General features: G+C 31.3%; 1 long non-coding RNA gene across 1 annotated transcript; it reads left to right on the top strand.

The window, feature by feature from the left end:
* The first annotated feature begins 1340 nt into the window (after positions 1-1340).
* On the top strand, positions 1341-1991 carry LOC123657922. Its single transcript, XR_006743803.1, has 2 exons — positions 1341-1376; positions 1909-1991. It is a non-coding gene; the product is annotated as an uncharacterized LOC123657922 (long non-coding RNA).
* The last annotated feature ends 19246 nt before the right edge of the window (positions 1992-21237 follow it).

Below are 21237 nucleotides of genomic sequence, written 5' to 3'. Positions count from 1 at the left end.
ATGCGAAAATAAAAATATGTTTATAGTTTTAAATATATTTACTCCTTTTTTCGCTTCAAATTGTTAAATAAATATATTACAGCCATGTTTTGATTTAATGAATTATATAAATATGTATCAATGAAAATTGTGTTTTTAAGTAATTGATGATTTCTCTGAAGGGCAAGTTCCTGTTTTAAAGACCTCTAACTCTTTGCTGTAATGATTTAATTTTTTTACATTTTTTTTTAAAATAAAGTTCCTGTTTTTTAACTTCTCTCTTAGTTTATGTTTTCTAGGTGTATCAAAGATTGAATCTTGGTTATCGACTGATTTTAGACTCATTCGGTAGGTCCCAGAACAAAAAATACAAGTAAGTAGTAGTATATACGTGATGGTATTCTGCGAAGTCCACATTTTGTACCGTACATGTCAGCTTTATCAAAATGGTTTGATCAAACCACATTAGATGAGGATGGCTGTCGTTATAGTTCATTTCGGCTCAGTCGTACAGCATCTACCTATTCTATCTATCTCCTATTAAAATATTCGTTGCAAACCTAAAATCATGATATTTAGTAGTAAAATATGAGTAGTTAATTCACAAATTTAAACAGACACAAACGAGTTAAAAATTCATATTGACTTCAATTTAGGTAAAACATAAAATCACACGATAAAAAAAAACACAATAATGATGTCCACTTTCTACTTAATTATTTTTCTATGATTGCCTACAATTTATTTACCCGCATTTTGGGCTAATGGAAATAAGAATTACTGGTAACACTTCCTCAGTACGTCATTTCGGGGCATGGAAATTATAAGTTCCGAATAACCTGATTATTTTGGAATAACAAAAACTATAAAGTTTTGTATGTACTTACGTGTGAAACGATATTTCTTCAGACTTTTCGTTCACTTTGGTATTGTTTTTGCACCATTTAATTACAAAAGAACGGCATTAAATAGGCAAAGTTACTGTACGAGGCCCCGTGAGATACTAACGAAAATGAGCGTAGTTTGATGCATATGTGTGCGTGAGCGCGTGTGTTTACTTGAAGGAGCCGAGTTTTGTGGCTTCAGTAACAACATAGGCCGCGCATTATCTACTTTTTTTTACTTCATCTATGGTTTTGGGATAGCTCAAGCATAGATGAAGTAAAAAAAAGTAGATAATGCGCGGCCTATGTTGTTACTGAAGCCACAAAACTCGGCTCCTTCAAGTAAACACACGCGCTCACGCACACATATGCATCAAACTACGCTCATTTTCGTTAGTATCTCACGGGGCCTCGTACAGTAACTTTGCCTATTTAATGCCGTTCTTTTGTAATTAAATGGTGCAAAAACAATACCAAAGTGAACGAAAAGTCTGAAGAAATATCGTTTCACACGTAAGTACATACAAAACTTTATAGTTTTTGTTATTCCAAAATAATCAGGTTATTCGGAACTTATAATTTCCATGCCCCGAAATGACGTACTGAGGAAGTGTTACCAGTAATTCTTATTTCCATTAGCCCAAAATGCGGGTAAATAAATTGTAGGCAATCATAGAAAAATAATTAAGTAGAAAGTGGACATCATTATTGTGTTTTTTTTTATCGTGTGATTTTATGTTTTACCTAAATTGAAGTCAATATGAATTTTTAACTCGTTTGTGTCTGTTTAAATTTGTGAATTAACTACTCATATTTTACTACTAAATATCATGATTTTAGGTTTGCAACGAATATTTTAATAGGAGATAGATAGAATAGGTAGATGCTGTACGACTGAGCCGAAATGAACTATAACGACAGCCATCCTCATCTAATGTGGTTTGATCAAACCATTTTGATAAAGCTGACATGTACGGTACAAAATGTGGACTTCGCAGAATACCATCACGTATATACTACTACTTACTTGTATTTTTTGTTCTAGGACCTACCGAATGAGTCTAAAATCAGTCGATAACCAAGATTCAATCTTTGATACACCTAGAAAACATAAACTAAGAGAGAAGTTAAAAAACAGGAACTTTATTTTAAAAAAAAATGTAAAAAAATTAAATCATTACAGCAAAGAGTTAGAGGTCTTTAAAACAGGAACTTGCCCTTCAGAGAAATCATCAATTACTTAAAAACACAATTTTCATTGATACATATTTATATAATTCATTAAATCAAAACATGGCTGTAATATATTTATTTAACAATTTGAAGCGAAAAAAGGAGTAAATATATTTAAAACTATAAACATATTTTTATTTTCGCATACCCATTTTACCTATATTAAATTAATTGTGTTTAATCCCACTTAATAAAATTTTCAGGGACTTTCTTTAAAAAGTGTCAACACTTTACTCACTCACACATATTTAAAAAAGTGGCTTCACTTTTTTGTTCTAAGTGCGTTATCTATATTTTTTTACTTGATCTATGCCCAAAACTAAAACGAACGTTAACGTTTGGCTATAAACAAAGCTGCGAGTACAACTTACAGGTTCTTGACTTCAAGAGTTGAATTTGGCTACCCGTTTAAGAAAAAAATCTACATTTATTAACAAGTCCGAATAATTTTAAGTTTAATTAAAAAGTTTTGTTTTACCTTAATCTTATAATCAGATATAAGATAAAAGGACTTAAAACTGTTGACTTTACAATTGAGTTTATCATTGACTAGTGACCCGCTCCGGCTTCGCACGGGTATAAAATATAATTATAGCCTATATCATTCACTGAAAAAATGATTAAAATCGATCCAGTAATTTTGATTTATTCATTACTGCCCGTGGCCCGCTCTGTTATACCTAGGTTTAATTCGCGGATAGTGCTGACGCCGCTATTTTAATTACTTTAAATATTTCATTTTCCATACGGTCGAGTCAGTTGCCGTTTACCATCCAGCGTGTCGCAATATATATTTTTTTTATACAGAAAAGGAAAGTGAGGTGTTTCTAGGGACAGTTACTGTAAGTGTTTGGACTATTAAATAAACCTTATCAATATTTAACCAGTTGTGTGTCTATTCTAAAAGACTACCTGGAGGTGCCGCGTAACAATTGGTGTCAGAAGCGGGATGTCGTAAGTGGTTTTCTGTATAAAACCCTGACATCCGAACCCTGGCACCCAGGTACGTCATTAGACATTACACAAGGTCACAGGCCCCACGTTGCCGTGCCTACATCAGATATACGTCTCAGGCCCCACGAGCCGAGGCAGGTCCACCAAACACACGGAACTTCTAGCAGATCTACAGCCCCACGCTGCTGAGACTGCGTCCCAGCAGAAGAACCCTCACCAGGCAACCACACCATCATCTACATTTCATATACACGTCGCTATATTGCAACGTGACGCGTTAGCTGCAATACGACTCACAGAGCCACCACGTGTCCGAGTTCCGGCCCGCAACGTCATCAACACGTGTCACGCTTCCCAGCAGATATGATCGCGCTTGCTGTTTCATTGTGAGTTTTCTATTTTACTAAAAGCCTAAAAGTGAATAAGTGCTAGTGATCAGTGATTCTTTCCCAGAAGATTAATATATCTTAACCTTTTTTTTTAATAAACCTTAAATTCAGTAACAAGCTTAGTATATTTATAGAGTCACGTATATACAACTTCTACAAAAATCTATTTACATTTTCACTAAAATTACTGTTATTTTTAATTGAATGCCTCCTAAAAAGGAAAAGACTGTAATTGAAGAAGCTCGCTCTGATTCCGACAGCAATTATTCAGATCCATCTTTAAAGTTCTCAAAACCGAAAATGGCTGAGAAGATAACTCTATCTGTTCTTACCAAATTTATAAAACCTTATAATGGTGATCGCGAATCTTTGCCAGCTTTTCTCACAAACTGCGAAAATGCTATTTCTCTCGCAACCGCTGACCAACAGAATGTGCTTTGTAAATACATTATATCCCAGCTTGAAGGCAAGGCTCAAATGGCTTGCTGTCTTAAAACATTTAATAAATGGTCCGAAATAAAATCATTTTTAAAAGTCACGTTTGGTGAGAAAAAGCATTCTACGCATCTTTTAATTGATCTACAGAATTGTAAGCAAAATTCAACAGAAGATGTCACGCAATATTCATTAAGGATTGAGTCTTGTATAACACGATTACTATCTGATATACATTACAGCTGCGAAAACTCAAATGAGTTAATAGGAAGGTTAGCTGCTATGGAGGATTTGGCATTGAATACTTTTTTATTAGGGATTAATTCAAATTTATCGCAAATTGTACGTTGTCGTAATCCCAAGACGCTATCTGAGGCTATCACACTTGCTATTGAGGAGGAAAAGCTTTTAAACCTAACCAAAATTTCTCAACAACCTTCTAAATATTGTTCAATTTGCCACAGATCAGGTCATAACACCTCTGTATGTTTTAAAAACCAAAAACCTAATTTTACTAAATCTAACAATTTTCAAAAAACATTTCATCTACAAAATCCTCCAATTTTAAGTCAACCTTATAAACTTAATTCTAATTATGATAATAAATATTGTGTTTATTGTAAAAACAAGGGTCATGTTATAAACGAATGTCGCAAACGCGAATATAACAATAGCCGCCGCATACTGCAACCCGATTCTTCTCAGATTGCACAATGCGACGAAACGGGTTCACGTGCACCGAATAACGTATCGCGCGTGCACCATTGTGATAATATTGATCGATGTAATACTTCTTTTAACGAAAACGATTTAAACTAAATCCGATTTCAGCCTCGTGCCAGTCGAAATCGTCGGCTATAAACGGCACAAACTCCATTTTCGATTCTCTATCATCTCAGCCTCCCCGCGAGGTAGGCCTGAGTCATATCATTATGAATACTATTCCTAATTCTTATAAATTAAATGCATCTCAGTCCCAGCCGCTGAGTCTCACTGAATCTCATAAATTAAATGCATCTCAGTCCTAGCCGCTGAGTCTCACTGAATCTCATAAATTAAATGCATCTCAGTCCTAGCCGCTGAGTCTCACTGAATCTCATAAATTAAATGCATCTCAGTCCTAGCCGCTGAGTCTCACTGAATCTCATAAATTAAATGCATCTCAGTCCTAGCCGCTGAGTCTCACTGAATCTTATAAAATAAATGCATCTCAGTCCAAGCCGCTGAGTCTCACTGAATCTTATAATAATAAGTCTCTTAAATCTCATTAAAAAAATCTCAATCATTCTATACCAATGCACGCAATCACGCATTCTAACATAAATAAAGCCAGCACAATCATAAAATCAAGCTTAAATACTTTTAATTCTACTATTCGAAGACTAAACCAAAACGAAATTAAATTAAATTCCCATATAACTATACCTACTAAATGATATTCTTTCTCAAGTTACAAAGCAAAATGATAACTTATACTACGTAACGCGAATAAATAGTTTTATCAATCTAATTGAAAGTTCCCTGATAACAATTTCTAATTTCTTAGACATAATCCTTAATTCTATTTTATTTTAAAAGCAAATATTTTAGCTAACATGTTTCTACTACAACAAAAGATTATTTTCATATTAAAAATACCATTAATATACCCAGAAAAATACATTGTTTACAAAAATATTCCTTTACCGACTCCACATGATAAAAATGCTAACACGTTTTCTTTAATGCAACCGACTAAAGCTTATATTGCAGTAACAGATGATAAGCTCAGTTACGTCTTGTTAGATAACTTAAACAATTGTAAGTTGATAAACGATGAGTATTCTATATGCCCTATGCTCAGCATTTATTCGAGTATAAGTAATCCTTGTTGTGAAAGTAAATTGTTAACAGAAGTAGTCCTATCAATGTCACCTGAATGTAATCATAAACTTTTGTATAGTAATGTCGATATTTGGCAAACGCTTAGTAATAATAAGTGGATCTTTGTTCAATCTAAACCATGTAAATTAACTGTTAAATGTAATGAAACTCTCAAATCGTAATGTATCCAAATTCTAAATAAATGTTTTTTATACTAATTCTAAATATTAAACTAATGTCTTAAGATTATCAATGGACTATCTCTTACACTATTCATTATACTAACTATTATACTAATTCTTATAATAAATAATAATCTTAACTCTAAGATAAACACACTTAGAAACTTATAAAAGTTTGTTATGATTTTTTATTTATGAATTTTGGCAATTTTTGACAATTTTATAAATTTTATGATTTTTGTAAATTTTATTAAATTTATATTTTCTTTGAGAATTGTTTGTGTGTAGAATAGACTAACATTAGTCATATAAGTTAAAATGTTACTAACACATATGGATAAATTTTTTGAAAGAAACTTATTATTATAATTATCACATTATTATAATTTTATGATAAAATGTCAAATTCTTAATTATTGATGATATATTAACATTGTTAAAATTTTAGCTAAGCAGCTCTCTTATTGTTTAATGATAAATTTTATTTTTTTAATTCCAATTAATTAATATTTTGGTAAAAAAATTGTAAAACGCTCATTTTCCTTTCTGACCTTTTCGATTTTAGTCGCGTCTCAATTCCGCTTCATCTTTAAAGATAAAGCTCCATCAAAAGGGGGGAGATGTTATACCTAGGTTTAATTCGCGGATAGTGCTGACGCCGCTATTTTAATTACTTTAAATATTTCATTTTCCATACGGTCGAGTCAGTTGCCGTTTACCATCCAGCATGTCGCAATATATATTTTTTTTATACAGAAAAGGAAAGTGAGGTGTTTCTAGGGACAGTTACTGTAAGTGTTTGGACTATTAAATAAACCTTATCAATATTTAACCAGTTGTGTGTCTATTCTAAAAGACTACCTGGAGGTGCCGCGTAACAGCTCGTGTTAACTTTAGAGTAAATGCCGGCCGGAACCGCCGCAAACGCTACGTACCGCAATTTTTAAATCTGTAATATCTTCGAAAATATTCATTTAAATCATATGGTGTAAAGAGCCATATAAATCTATATTCAATCAACAATGTATTTAAGGTATTTAATTGGATAAGGATTAATCCTGTATTGGTTAAAATCGCTTCGAAAATTAGCCATTATTTGTCGTAAAAAGTAAATGACAAAAAAATGTTATTGTGGGATATCCATAAGAGATAGGTATATACCATCGCGGAGTTTTCTGTAGACCTTTTCAATGTGTACACTTACTTAGTACATTATTTTGATAAATCTCGTAAGGTTCAGCCTGCGTTTGCAATTTAAGCGGAAAAAAAATTATTATTTACGACATGACATTAGAAAACTCAAAAATAACAGTATTTCTCCACTATTTAATGGATGTTATTTTACATATAAAACTTTCTCTTGAATCAATCTATCCATTAAAAAGAACCGCATCAAAATCCGTTGCGTAGTTTTAAAGATTTAAGCGTACATACATGTGCAGGGACAGAGAAAGCGACTTTGTTTTATACTATGTAGTGATATAATTTCGTATAGATAATATTAATAATTCTTAATATTTTACAAATATGTACATTTTCGTGCTTACAAAGTATTAATAATGCGGAACTCCACACAAAACCACATCAGAAAAAATAAGATACATCAAAGTTACTCTAATATTTATACCTATCTTATTTTTAAATACAGAAATTAAAATTTTTGCAGATTATCAAAGTGTTTTCGATTTTGGAATTCAATTACACTTAATAACATAATTATGTTTTTTTTTTCATTAAAAGTCACTGTCTATTACACTATCTACATGAACCAAGGCACTAAGTGATGATGAATGAGAGAACCTGACACCATAACAGAAAAATTTGTACCTGAAAAAGAACTCAATAAAGTACAAATTTTCTTTTTTTTTTAATGATTTCTGGGTCGAATGGAAAAAAAACGTCGATATAGGTATACTCAGGAGACAAATTAAATTAGTTCATTTAAAATGAAGAAGTTCAGCGGACTTTGCTCAATTAATTTCCAACAATAATGGTTTTTCTTTACGGAGTACGTTTAATTTACATAATAGGAGTTTCTTCCTGTTTCCCAAATGCGGTAGCTCAAGCTCCGACCTCATTCAATTTCACCAATATATATTACATTTGCAACGAATTTGGAATAAGAATAAATTAATTCTTTTTAAAATCAATTACGTAAAAAGATGAAATGTAGGTATCTCGGAAGTAATTAAATGTCTTTTAGTACCTTAAAATGTTTATACATAACGCAAGTTGTAAAAATTCATACCTAATATACCTACGTATACACCATTTTTATCAAGCACAAAAAAAATGTATGATGCTTTTAAATATTTGGCTGACAGCTGATTTCGTAAGTGATAAAGGTTTTTTGTTTTGTTTAAAAAAAAACAGTAAGTTTCCAATTATATTACTTTATGTTAATTATTGGTTGGTAAGCAAATATTTAATTTTTTACATAAATTATGTCGCTAGTACCTGATGAAGAGAGAGCTAAAATAATTTTCTGCCGGTTTAGATGAAGTCTTTTTTAATAATGAATTAGCGCACAGTGTGTAACAAACGCAATGTATAAAATAAAAATAAAAAATGATGGTAAATTAAAAATTGATACAAATTACAAAATTATAACATTGAGATTAATTGCTTCTCTAAAACTGATAGGCGCTTCAACAAATCGTGTTTTTGGAAATCATATTTAAATACGATCTACATATTTACAAAATATAATATTTTTTACCGACAATAATAAATAATCAAAAATAAAAAGAAATATTAAAAAATAATAATGATAAAATATGAATAATATTTTTCGATTTTACCAACATAATAATAAAAGTAAGAACTGGCTATTTAAATAAAAAATAACGAATGCAATTAGAAAAAAAAAAGAAAAATAATAATCGGTCTAGAAATTTCAGGGTTTGAACCGTGGTCTTTTCGGTCGATCGCGACCGGCCGATTTCCCACCTGATCTATTACAACTTTATTGACAGTTGCGAAATTACCTTCGTAGTCTAACGTTATTGTAGCCGTTTTTTCACTGTCTAAAAACTGGGATAAAACGACATTTTCTAAAAATGAATCAATATATATATATATATATATATATATTGCTCGTTTAATAGTATAAGATGAATATACAAACGTTTATTGAGTTTTTCTAGCACGTGGACATTAAATAATCTTTGTTATTTTCATTAAATTTTCTGACATAAAAACTCACTTTTTAAATAGGACATACGGAAAAGTTGTTTGACAAAATTTTACTTCGTGACCGGTCAAAGTCGTGAACTTTACCTAAAGTTTCCGTTTTGTGGAACTGATTCTTGTTTTGCGAAACATTAATTATAGCAAAATCATTTTACTTAATATTATATGCTTTTCTTATATTTATATTTTTTGCATTATAAAAATATCAAAATTTGCAAAAGAAAATATTAAGTTTGACACTCAAAACTATTAAGTTTTTTTCGAAATAAACTAAATAAACTTCGTTTCGTTACTTATATTTTTTCATAAATATATAGATTGTTTACGTAAAAATCTGGACCTGACAATAAAAAACAAAACAAAAAATAATTATCCCATTTTATGTAGTAAGACTTTTCAATGTTATGCGCGTACATACATTTCGGCAATTATTTTTTGTATACTCGTATATGGTTTAATATCGGAATTAGAAACGACCTTCGTCCATCTGATTATTGGGTACACATTATTTTATACCTACTTTTTAGTATAACAAAAAATTAATTGTAAGCGGGTTGGCTGAAAAATTCCTCCCTAGTCTATATATCTACACAGGTCCCCATCGTCCTTCGAGGATGACGAAAAGTAGTCGGTTGTGGTTTTAATCATAAACAGAAGCGCAGCTAATACTATATACTTTACACTGTTATATGTCACATATATAATTGATATTGAGCTCATTATCGGACTCATTTTCATACATTTTCAATATCTTCTATTTTCAATATCTCTTACATTCATTCATTGTTTTCCAAAACTTACTATATTAGAAAAGAAATATATTCTTGATATCCGCTTATCCCGTGTTATGTTGTATATCCCATAACATGACAGTTTTGACATTTTATGCGAATAACAGTCGAATATCCTTATACTCGTACCGTCAATACACTGGACTGCTTAGCATGACAGATTGTTACAATGTTCACATTTCATATATTTTTTTTTACTTTTATTCATAGTTTGACAGTCATAAATTATTTTTATAACAATAGAATGTCATTACATACTTAGAATCCTATTTTACTGAGAAATACACATGTGTTCAAGCTGATTTGTCGGGTCACTGTACGAGTGACATAGCGTGGTAATGAGGGAGCGAGGGGTCCAAAACAATAAAATTTTGCATGACGTATTTATGAACGGTTCCTAAATATTGAATGCGATTTCTTTTTTTTTTTTCTCTTTAGGGTTCCGTACTTTAAAAGGAAAAAACGGAACCCTTATAGGATCACTTTGTTATCCTCTATTGTTATTGTCTGTCAAAACATTTTTCTCGGGAACGAAAAAGAGGGTTATTTCCAGTAGTGATCTTACAGGCTAAATGATTACATATCTCTGGCCACTATTAATTCTGAAATTAAGCACGGTTCTCTGAGGAAGAAGAATAAAATTCAAAACGTAAAATTATTTGTAATTCATAATTATGACGACTTAATATTTTCTTAAGGTTAGAAACGAAATTATAAAGATTTCTGTAAATATTTCTGAGGTTTTGATTTATTACTTTAGACTTTGCCATTATCATAATCCTTAGTATTATGGTTAAAGATCATTTATTTCTCAAAAGAATACAATTCACTTACATGAAAAATTACAAACACTAAAATAAACAATTTATAATCGACACAAGAAATTAACTATAGGTAAGGTAGTATTAAAATATATATACACCAGTTAACAATATGTAGGGTAGTATTAAAATATATATACACCACTTAACAATATGTAGGGTAGTATTAAAATATATATACACCAGTTAACAGAAATATGCGCAACTGGAAGTGTCATTGTTAAGGAGTATTAAATCAATCATTACGTGAAAACTAGATTTTACAGCCACCGTTGAAGTTGCTTAACCCAAGGAATAGCAATCGTCATCAATATTACTACATATACTTATATATTTTTCTTCAAGGTTTTTTTCATAATAAAATGGAGTACGAAAAAATGTCCAAATAATAAATTACTGTAAATTACACCATAGACGCAACTTAAGCTCTTGACCTTCGGTAAATTAAGGTCCAACAAAAGTTTTCCTGTTGCTTACAAAAGTAATCCAACGCAAATACGTGACTTCAAAAGACGGCACCAAAAAATAAAAAGGCAACTGCATTGCTAAATTCACTTTTTGATATAATTGAATACATAATTTATGTTGTGAACTAGAGATTTCTTTTGTAGATGACTAACTGATTGCTTAGTAATATTTTGTCTGACTTTGACTGACTGACTTACAATGTGTATGGCGTGTTGTCAAAAAGCCGTTTTAATAACCATTGCGAACTTCAAGAAGCTAGCCTTGTTAACCGACTTCAAATAGAGGAGAAGATTCCCAATTCAACGGTATTTTTATGTATGCTATAGCATTTTACTAGATATATTGAGTTGATGATTTTTTTAAAGAAAGTTGGTTCTTTCACGTAGTCCCACTTAAATTTGTTTGAGATCTGATGAGTACTTTTTAAGTTATTCTTAATAATGCGTATTTCATTGACTGTTTTACCGACTACTTACGTCGTATTACTTGTCAATGTAATTGAAGTCGTTTTTGTTGTCGGTTTGGGATAAACACAATCATTCTTTATCTTATTGCGTCAGCCTGTAATATCTCACTGCTGAGCATAGGCCTCTTTCCCCATGACGGAGAAGGGTCAGAGCCTAATTCACCACGTTGCTCCATGCGAGTCAGCGGATATATTCCCTACTATAGCAACGATCGCTATCAGGTGTACATGATAACAACCGGGACCGACGGCTTAACGTGCTCTCCGAGGCACGGTGGGGAGAACCACAAGATTGCACAAATGCCCATATCACGGTAAACATCTCTATGGCCAATACAAAATAATGTTTGTCATGTGCGGGGGTCGAACCCGCAAGCGCCAGCGCAACAGACACAAACCAGTGCTGTGACAGTTGCGCCAATGCGTCGCCTTTACCTTAGCACATTTACATAATTATAAAATAATGGTTTCTTAGTTAAAGGGCTTTTATCTTTATTTTTTCTTCAATGCTAATGTAAGGTTTTTTTATGTATTTTAAACACTACATTATCTAACAAAATTTTGCCGATAAAACAAAAGCCGAACTTTATGACTGATGGCATTCTTTATAAGTTTTATTTTTAGTTAAACTAAACAAAATCTCGTTTTTATTCTATTTTTAAATATATGAAAAGTTTATACGGAACAAACAATATATTATCCTCAAAACAACTACACTAAGTTCCTATTCTTGGTAATTCTTTTTGTTTTAGTAATCCAACGGATTCATAAAACATTCATTCGCCGAGAAAGAGTTTTTATTTACCGAGTAGAACTGTGACGTAGCGTTCGTAACAATATAATGTGCTTTGTTAAAAGAGCCAGAATTACTGCGGTATTTTAAACAATTCCTTTCCATCTGACGACCCCTAAACTGCTGAGACAAATATAGAGAGGAAAATGATTAAAAATTTTCTATTTTTTTTTACATGTTTTATTTCAAACGCTAATGCTGTAAATATTCTTACCGTTTTCTAAATTTTACAAGCAGCATGATTAAAAAGCACAGCCTACAAAAGAGCGAGAAAAGAGGATATTCTCGAAATCCTATTAGCGATACTCCGTAGCGTGTCTGTCTGTGCGATTAAATAATAAGCAATACGGGGTGTTTTATGTTAGAACAGAGAACAGCAACGAAACAAGTAAAAAAGGTGAAAATTATTTTATAAATAGCAGTAACGAGCGTTCTGAAAAATCTGTATTGTATGATGATTTGATGAAAATCGGAATATTCCGAGATCTATTTTCCAGATTATAGTTTCGGATAATCTACCTACTAATATTTTATAGTTACTCCGAGTATGTAAAACTCATATATTTTTATACGTCGTGATATTTATATATATAACTTAAGAACAAAATATTTACAAATAGTTATGGTACAAATCGTGTCAGCGGTGAATGGTGCCACGTATGTTGGCAGCATTCACCGTTATATATTCATATACTAGCGACCCGCCCCGGCTTCGCACAGGTGCAATGCTGATGCTAAATACACTACAGAAATACAATATATCTTTGGAATATACACTACGTTTTTTACTTTAGAAACAAAAGATAATCAATGATCATAAAAAAACAAAAGATACCTATTCTATTCAGTTTTTTTTAACTGAAATACCTCAACTTAAACTACGACTTTAATTTAATTAAAAATACTTTGCTTTAATAATCAACAATCATCAACAACAAAAGATTCTAAGACCTATTCTATTAAGTTCTTTTTCTGAACTTAAATACCTCAACTTAAATTACGATTTTTGAAAATAATTTCCCTAATATTAAATTGATCTAACTCTAAATTTTAACCAAGATCTTAATAGAAAATTCCAATACAAAAATTATGGTTAATCTTATCTAACCGTATGTACTTATACTAATTATTACTATAAGTGCGATTTAAAAATTAACCTTACAATAAAATGTAATTTATATTTTAAAACTACTATCATACAATTACTTATCGTAACTTACTTATAATTACTGATACGTTGTCGCGCTGAAAAGCACTGTTTTATTAAGAGCCATTTCACAAAAATCGGTAACAATCCACGAAATTGTAATATTTTGACGTCGTTAATCTCAGTGTTGGATGCAATAATGTAATTTATATTCTTGAAATATAATAAAGCAACCTTTGTTGTAGTCCATAGTCGGATCAGAATTTTGATTTATATTATGTGTATAAAATTATTAACCTTTTCATCAGCCTTTTCCCTGGGTAAACGGTCGCAATGTATACTTTGAAGTTCTACTTTTCAATAACCTCTACGTTGAAACCATTTTAAAAAAATATCATAATATGTGGAATATAATTTTGTTGCACACTATCATAGATTTTTATTCCATTTGTATCTCTATTAAACGATAAAAAAAATTTAAAGTTACGAATATTTTCCAAATAAGTACAATTTTAAAAGCGATATTTCTCTTAGAAAACTAAGAAATTTTAACGAACTATCTTCATCAAAGTAAACTTACATCATTAAGGAATACAAAAAAAATAATTAAAAGATGTAATTATTTTTAATACATTTTATATTAAATAATAAAAAGATAGTATATATTACCACGCATCAAGCCCAGTAAATCAGTCGAGCGCTAGCGCTCTTAGAGGTAAGGTCCACGCCAAATTCTGCGCAGCCGTCTCTTTCGCTCACACGCGCCAAGCGCCTGTTGTTATAGTGGATAAAACGCATTTGATACTTTCATAATAAAATAAACATATTACGAAAATGACTCTAAAATAATATAATGATAATTTCTGTAAACAAATGTATAATTTAATTTTCTTTTCTCACACTATCAATACAAATAGGCATTTCAATCTGTTTGTCTTGTTATTTGTTAATTAATATGTTTGTCGGTGTCGATGTCATTAAATGCTTTTTTATTCATATCGTAAATATTAGATTCATTCGTAAACTGAAAAAACTAAATCAATTTAAAAAAATTGTTTCATAAAATTGATTTTTTATTTTTATTTTAAATTTATTGACTGTTGTTATATAATATACTTGAAATTTTTAACAAATTAATTATGTAAAAAACATTTTATACCAGTTATTAATTTTTATTATACATTAGAAAATGATCAAGATGGTCTTTTGGTTGTCACACTATACTTACTAGCACAAAGATCGCGCGGCTCGTACGATTCGCGCGATGCGACCAAATTTACCTAAACTTGCAGAGCGTAAAATTGTGAAATGGCTCTTAAGTATTGTTATTTTCCTCGCTAGAGAGCTCCGATAGTAAACGCATCCAATCGCTGCTAAATTCAAAATGCTATAGGGAGAATCGCGGCCTCCGACGCGCTATTTATAGGCACATTGCCGCCACCGCCCGCCGGCCGGTACCGCCGCAAACGCTACGTCCCGCAATTTTTAAAACTGTTGACTTTACAATTGAGTTTATCATTGACTAGCGACCCGCTCCGGCTTCGCACGGGTATAAAATATAATTATAGCCTATATCATTCACTGAAAAAATGATTAAAATCGATCCAGTAATTTTGATTTATTCATTACTGCCCGTGGCCCGCTCGTGTTAACTTTAGAGTAAATGCCGGCCGGAACCACCGCAAACGCTACGTACCGCAATTTTTAAATCTGTAATATCTTCGAAAATATTCATTTAAATCATATGGTGTAAAGAGCCATATAAATCTATATTCAATCAACAATGTATTTAAGGTATTTAATTGGATAAGGATTAATCCTGTATTGGTTAAAATCGCTTCGAAAATTAGCCATTATTTGTCGTAAAAAGTAAATGACAAAAAAATGTTATTGTGGGATATCCATAAGAGATAGGTATATACCATCGCGGAGTTTTCTGTAGACCTTTTCAATGTGTACAATACTTAGTACATTATTTTGATAAATCTCGTAGGGTTCAGCCTGCGTTTGCAATTTAAGTGAAAAAAATAATAGGTAATTATTTACGACATAACATTAGAAAACTCAAAAATAACAGTATTTCTCCACTATTTAATGGATGTTATTATACATATAAACCTTCCTCTTGAATCAACCTATCTATTAAAAAGAACCGCATCAAAATCCGTTGCGTAGTTTTAAAGATTTAAGCATACATACATGTGCAGGGACAGAAAAAGCGACTTTGTTTTATACTATGTAGTGATATTCATACAGCATTTAAAATAAGCATATACAAAATAAATAAGCATATAAAGTCTATGAATCCAAGAGTCTTAAAAGACACCAATAAGGTTCTTTATAGTATAAGCGATCACTTAAAAAGAAATTAATATGATTAAAGGATTAAGGAAATACGTAATGAATAGATTAGAAATAAAGCTTCCTTACATATATATTGTTTTGTCTGTATTTTATAACGTAACTACAACTATATGTCTGAAATTGTAAAATATTTTCTGTTTCTGTTTAATAAATTTCATTTCATTTAATTCTTCGGGATATCGCCATAGCACACTTTAACTTCTGATTTTCTATTGCATCCGTAGAATCTGTAATTTGAACAAAATAATTGTGATGACGACGCGTTGGCGCAGCGGTCACAACTCTGGCTGTTGCGCTGCCGGTCGCGTGTTCGGTTTCCGCTCATTACCAACATTTGTATTGGCCATATAGATGTTTTTCGTGGTCTGGGCGTTTGTATTTGAGTGTTATGTGTGTTTCTGGACCCCCGATACAGGATAAAATCTTACTGGGGACCGTTCAGTGTGAATCATTTATTTATTTATTATTTAATTATATTTGTATTGATATAGTAATACCTAATAATTTTTATTAGTATTAATTAATCATTTTATCCGCCAACCCGCATTGGAGCAGCATGGTGGATTCAACTCTGATCCTTCTCCTACATGGGGAAAGAGGCCTATGCAGCAGTGGGATATTACAAGCTGAAGCGAGCGAGTGATGTAGTTATTAGTACATTAATAGTTAAGTTAAATGAAAATATTTACTTGTTAAATTCTTACAATAGAGGAATTTGATCAAAAATTACCGAAGCGGAAGATGGAATGTTAAGATGGCTACTTATTTTAAATGGAAGTCGACGGATCCAAAATTAAATTTCAAAGTGAAGTATCCAAACTTTACTATAACGTTTTTTTGGTTTAGTAATATGTTTTTGTTTGATTTAGTAGTAAAAGTCGTATGTACATTAAAAAACTTTCCCGATAGGCTATCTTTCAAACACGTTATGTAGTTTAGAAGCAATTACACTATAAATGTTTTAACCGACTTCAAAAAAACATCAAGAGATTATCAATTCGACCGTTTTGTATATATGACTATAACTTTTTACTGGGTGTACATACTGATTTTGATGATTCTTTTTTTAATCAAAAGCTGATAATTTAATGTTTACAAAAAAAAAACTTGTGATGTTGCTAGTGACAGTATAGACCATTATCATTGAGATAAATGAAACGAAATTTGCATCAAGTTTGTATTATTTTATTTAAATAAAACGGCATGAAACAAAACAGCCCAGGGTTTCATAATATATCTGTGTATACACATTATACGAATATACGAATTCTTCTTGACATTTATGCAACAACATTTTATGTGTAGAATATTTTATTGTAATGTTAATAAAACCGATTATGAATAAAATCTAGAGTAAGACTTCAGAAAGAGAAAAAATGACAATTTTTTTTTTAATCTACAACTACTCGAAATAAAACGAATAATTAATACCGCATTTTAAGAAAACTTTCAATTAAAGTGTCTTATCTAAAATAGCAGTATTTATTATAAAACTTTAGTGCCTCAATTTAACATATATAGCTAATTCGTTTTCGTTAAATGATCTTTGATAAATTTGTACGTTAGAAAAACAAAATCAAAAATTACTTTATTCAAATAGGCTTCAAAATCACTTTTGAATCTTCATTTTACAAATTAAAATTATATTTATCTTACTTTATTGAAGAATCGACAAGAATCTCAGCAGTTCACTCCTCATCAAAAATACTGTGTTCCATACAACATTATTCTATCATAAAACTGTAGTTTGGTTTTCTTGGTTTAGTTACTTCATTTTTTTTTTATGTCACTAGGTCGGCATACAAGCGTACGGCTCACCTGGTGGTAAGCGATTAACGTAGCTTATAGACACCTGCAACACCAGAAGCATCGCAAGCGCGTTGCCGACCCAATCCCCAATCCCCCCAGGAGCTCTGGTCACCTTACTCACCAACAGGAACACAATACTGCTTGAAAACAGTATTATTTAGCTGTGATCTTCTGTAAGGTCGAGGTACTACCCCAGTCGGGCTGCTCCATATTTTGAGCAGGAAATTACTGCTGTGCCCCTCCTCAGTTATCTCTATCTCTTCATATAATAATCTAACGAGTCTAGACTATAGTTGTAAGACAGCGATTGACAATTCATCTATTTTTACTTTAAATGCGATATATTTATGCACTGGTACATACAAACATACCTAAAGTAATAAATATTTGAAAAACCATCCTTTACCAAATTCTAACGAAAAATGTTCTTGTGCTATATTTTAGTAATGGAATAATAATAAAAAAATATAATAATCTTGGGTATCCTTTATTTTTTTAACTATTTAAAATCTTCATTTTTTTTTTTAATTTAATGTATCAACAAAAAAGCGATAAAGTAGCCTCATTGTCTACCAACCATTAAAATTATAGTATAGTGTTGACGATGTAAGTACACCGAATACAAATGAACCGAAAACGTATGCTTGTTTGCTTGCATCGTTTACAATACCCTACTTGTTTTATTACATTTATGTTCAATACTTATCCCTGCTAATATTATAAATGTGAATGTAGGTTTGTTTGTTACGCTTTCAAACGAAAACTACTTAACCGATCATCATGAACTTTGTACACATATTCTTGGAGATATTAGAAGTAACATAGGATACGTCTTATTAAAAAAATTCAATGCGAGCGAAGCTGCGGGTAAAAGCTAATGTTCACCTTAACGTTACACCTTACATTTTAACACGCGCGATTTATTATTAAATAAAAAAAACCCATAGGTATGTGAAATATTCAATTAAAAAGGTAAACTAAGGACCTGTTTCACCGGCTGCTGTAATTGTTGTAAAGTGACGTTTAGCGGTAACCAACTAATAAAAGTTCATTGGAAGATATGTTGTATATGGAATAGAGTTCATTGGAATGTAGTCCCTAAGAATCGATTTTCATATAAGGCCCCTGGTATGAAAAAAATATGAGGAGTAACGTCTCTCGTTACGTCTCTCCTAACGCGTAGATAGAGTAATTTGATTCGTTTATTTACCATTTGATATGACATTTATATTTTTCTTAGACTAGTAAGCCTTTTTTGTGCCTATTTAGACGGTCGATCTGAAGAAGTAAACTTCAGTCGTGCCTCGGAGCTGACACACACTTTTTTGTTATATATTTTTAATTTCCATTATATTATAACCTATAAATTCGAAAGTAATGTTTCATGAATCGCGTAACGTCTATACGCATGTTTTGCCTCCTGCTAATAAAGTCTCAAAGTATTTTATAAGTAACTTAAAACGAAATCAACAGCAGATGGAACACACTGTTAATATTTGAAAGAAATAACCTAAAACTACGAAACATAAGAAATATACAATATTTACGCACACAAATGCACACATAGGCTTTCATGTTGTGTTTACAGTATAAGCCGTAGGGAATTCAAATACCAACGTTTCTTCATCACAAAGACAAATACAGGAGTCCCTTATTTTTTTAAATCGAACTGTTCCAGTTGTGTATTTAGTTAAAATATTACATGTGTGATCTTAAATAAAAAATTAAAGCGTGAAATTCATAGCGCCTATTTTATGAGTAAAAAAAAAGATTACAATAATTGTGTTTGCAGGCAAACGAAGAAAAACTGACTTCAATTATATCGACAAGTAATACAACGTAGGTATAGACTAAAAAATAGTCAAGTAAATACGCATTATCAAAGATTACTCCAAAAGTTGTAATCAGATCTCGATGAAATTTAAATGTGACATCGGTGACATGATAAACATCGGCTTTCGATTAAATTAAAAATCATCAAAATCGGTACACCCAGTAAAAAGTTATGCAGATTTTCGAGAGTTTGCCTCGATTTCTCTGGGATCCCATCATCAGATCCTGATCCATGGTTTCCTTATCATGATACCAAACTAGGGATATCTCCTTTCCAACAAAAAAAGAATTATCAAAATTGGTTCATAAACGACGGAATTATCCCCGAACATACATTATATACATAATATATAAACTTTATTTTGATTTTTATTGTACACCTTTAACCTATACTTTCTTGCACATACCAAGGTTGGCTGATAGAAAATGCATTAGCGTTAAGCCCGCCTTTTGTACACACTTGTATTAGTGTATTTATTGTACAATAAAGAATTTAAATACATGAATCACTTTAAATATACTTCTCACTATCGCACAGATGAGCCCGAAACATTTGTAAACATATCACGTCACCGTAATTTGCCCTTCGCTCAATCACTGAAATATATACCGATTGATAGCATTTTGAACTTTATGTAGGTATACGTCGATCGAGCAGAAGCTGATATACCTGAAACACCCAAACCCAATTTTAGTGCTATTTACTTTTTCAATTTTAAATCTAAAACATCGACGGTCGTCTGTTTCTAAAGTAAGCAACTTAATGCTTGTTATAGGTAACAGCCGACTGGTATAGCTACATTTTTTTTTTTGATAAATATACTTATAAAAAATACATACATAAATATATAAATAAATGTTTATATTACACCCAAACTCGGGGTGGGAATCGAACCCACAACCCTCGGAGCAGAAAGCAGGGTCACTACTACAAACTGTGCCAATGGGCTAGTTAAAATTTGTGTATCATATAATTATACAGACTTATAATAAGCACACGTAATATCTACAGAAATATAGTTGTTCCTTAATATTTAGACAAAGTTATTTGTTCAATATTTTAATCACTGATAATGCTAAGCTCAAAGGATCCAATTTGATTCTTGATAAGTACCTAAATTACTTTTGTGTTAATCGACGCTCTGACCTCGTATTGTGAAACGAACTCGACGACAGAGATAAGCAAACGCGATAACAGTCTTTCTTGTTTTTCTAAACCTATCTTTGCAGCCTTATTCCATATTAAGACATAACATATGGAAATTTATTATTAACACAGAAGGACCATTTTGACTATTAAAGAGAAATATAATGGATAATTTATTTTTGATTTCACCTCGAAAACGAAGTCACCGGTGACAAATATCGCATATCGCGACACAAATTTTTGTTCTATTTTTAGGACTTCAACGTTTACATTCCACTTAACGTATCTAAGGGGGCTAAGGTGACAAACGCTCCACCCTGACACCTTTTTGGCTGTCCTAGAAAAATTATTAAACAATTACTTTATACTATACACTACCATCACACCATTCACCCATGGTTTGGCTCGCATTGTATTTTTTCAGTTAAAAGTATCATATGTTACTTCTAATACCACCAAATATATGTGTAAAAAGTTTCATGATGAT

This window comes from Melitaea cinxia, chromosome 11 (genome assembly GCF_905220565.1).
Source record: "Melitaea cinxia chromosome 11, ilMelCinx1.1, whole genome shotgun sequence".
Lineage (NCBI taxonomy): Eukaryota > Metazoa > Arthropoda > Insecta > Lepidoptera > Nymphalidae > Melitaea > Melitaea cinxia.
The sequence above is the reverse complement of the archived record's forward strand: the minus strand, read 5'-3'. Positions and strand labels throughout refer to the sequence as shown.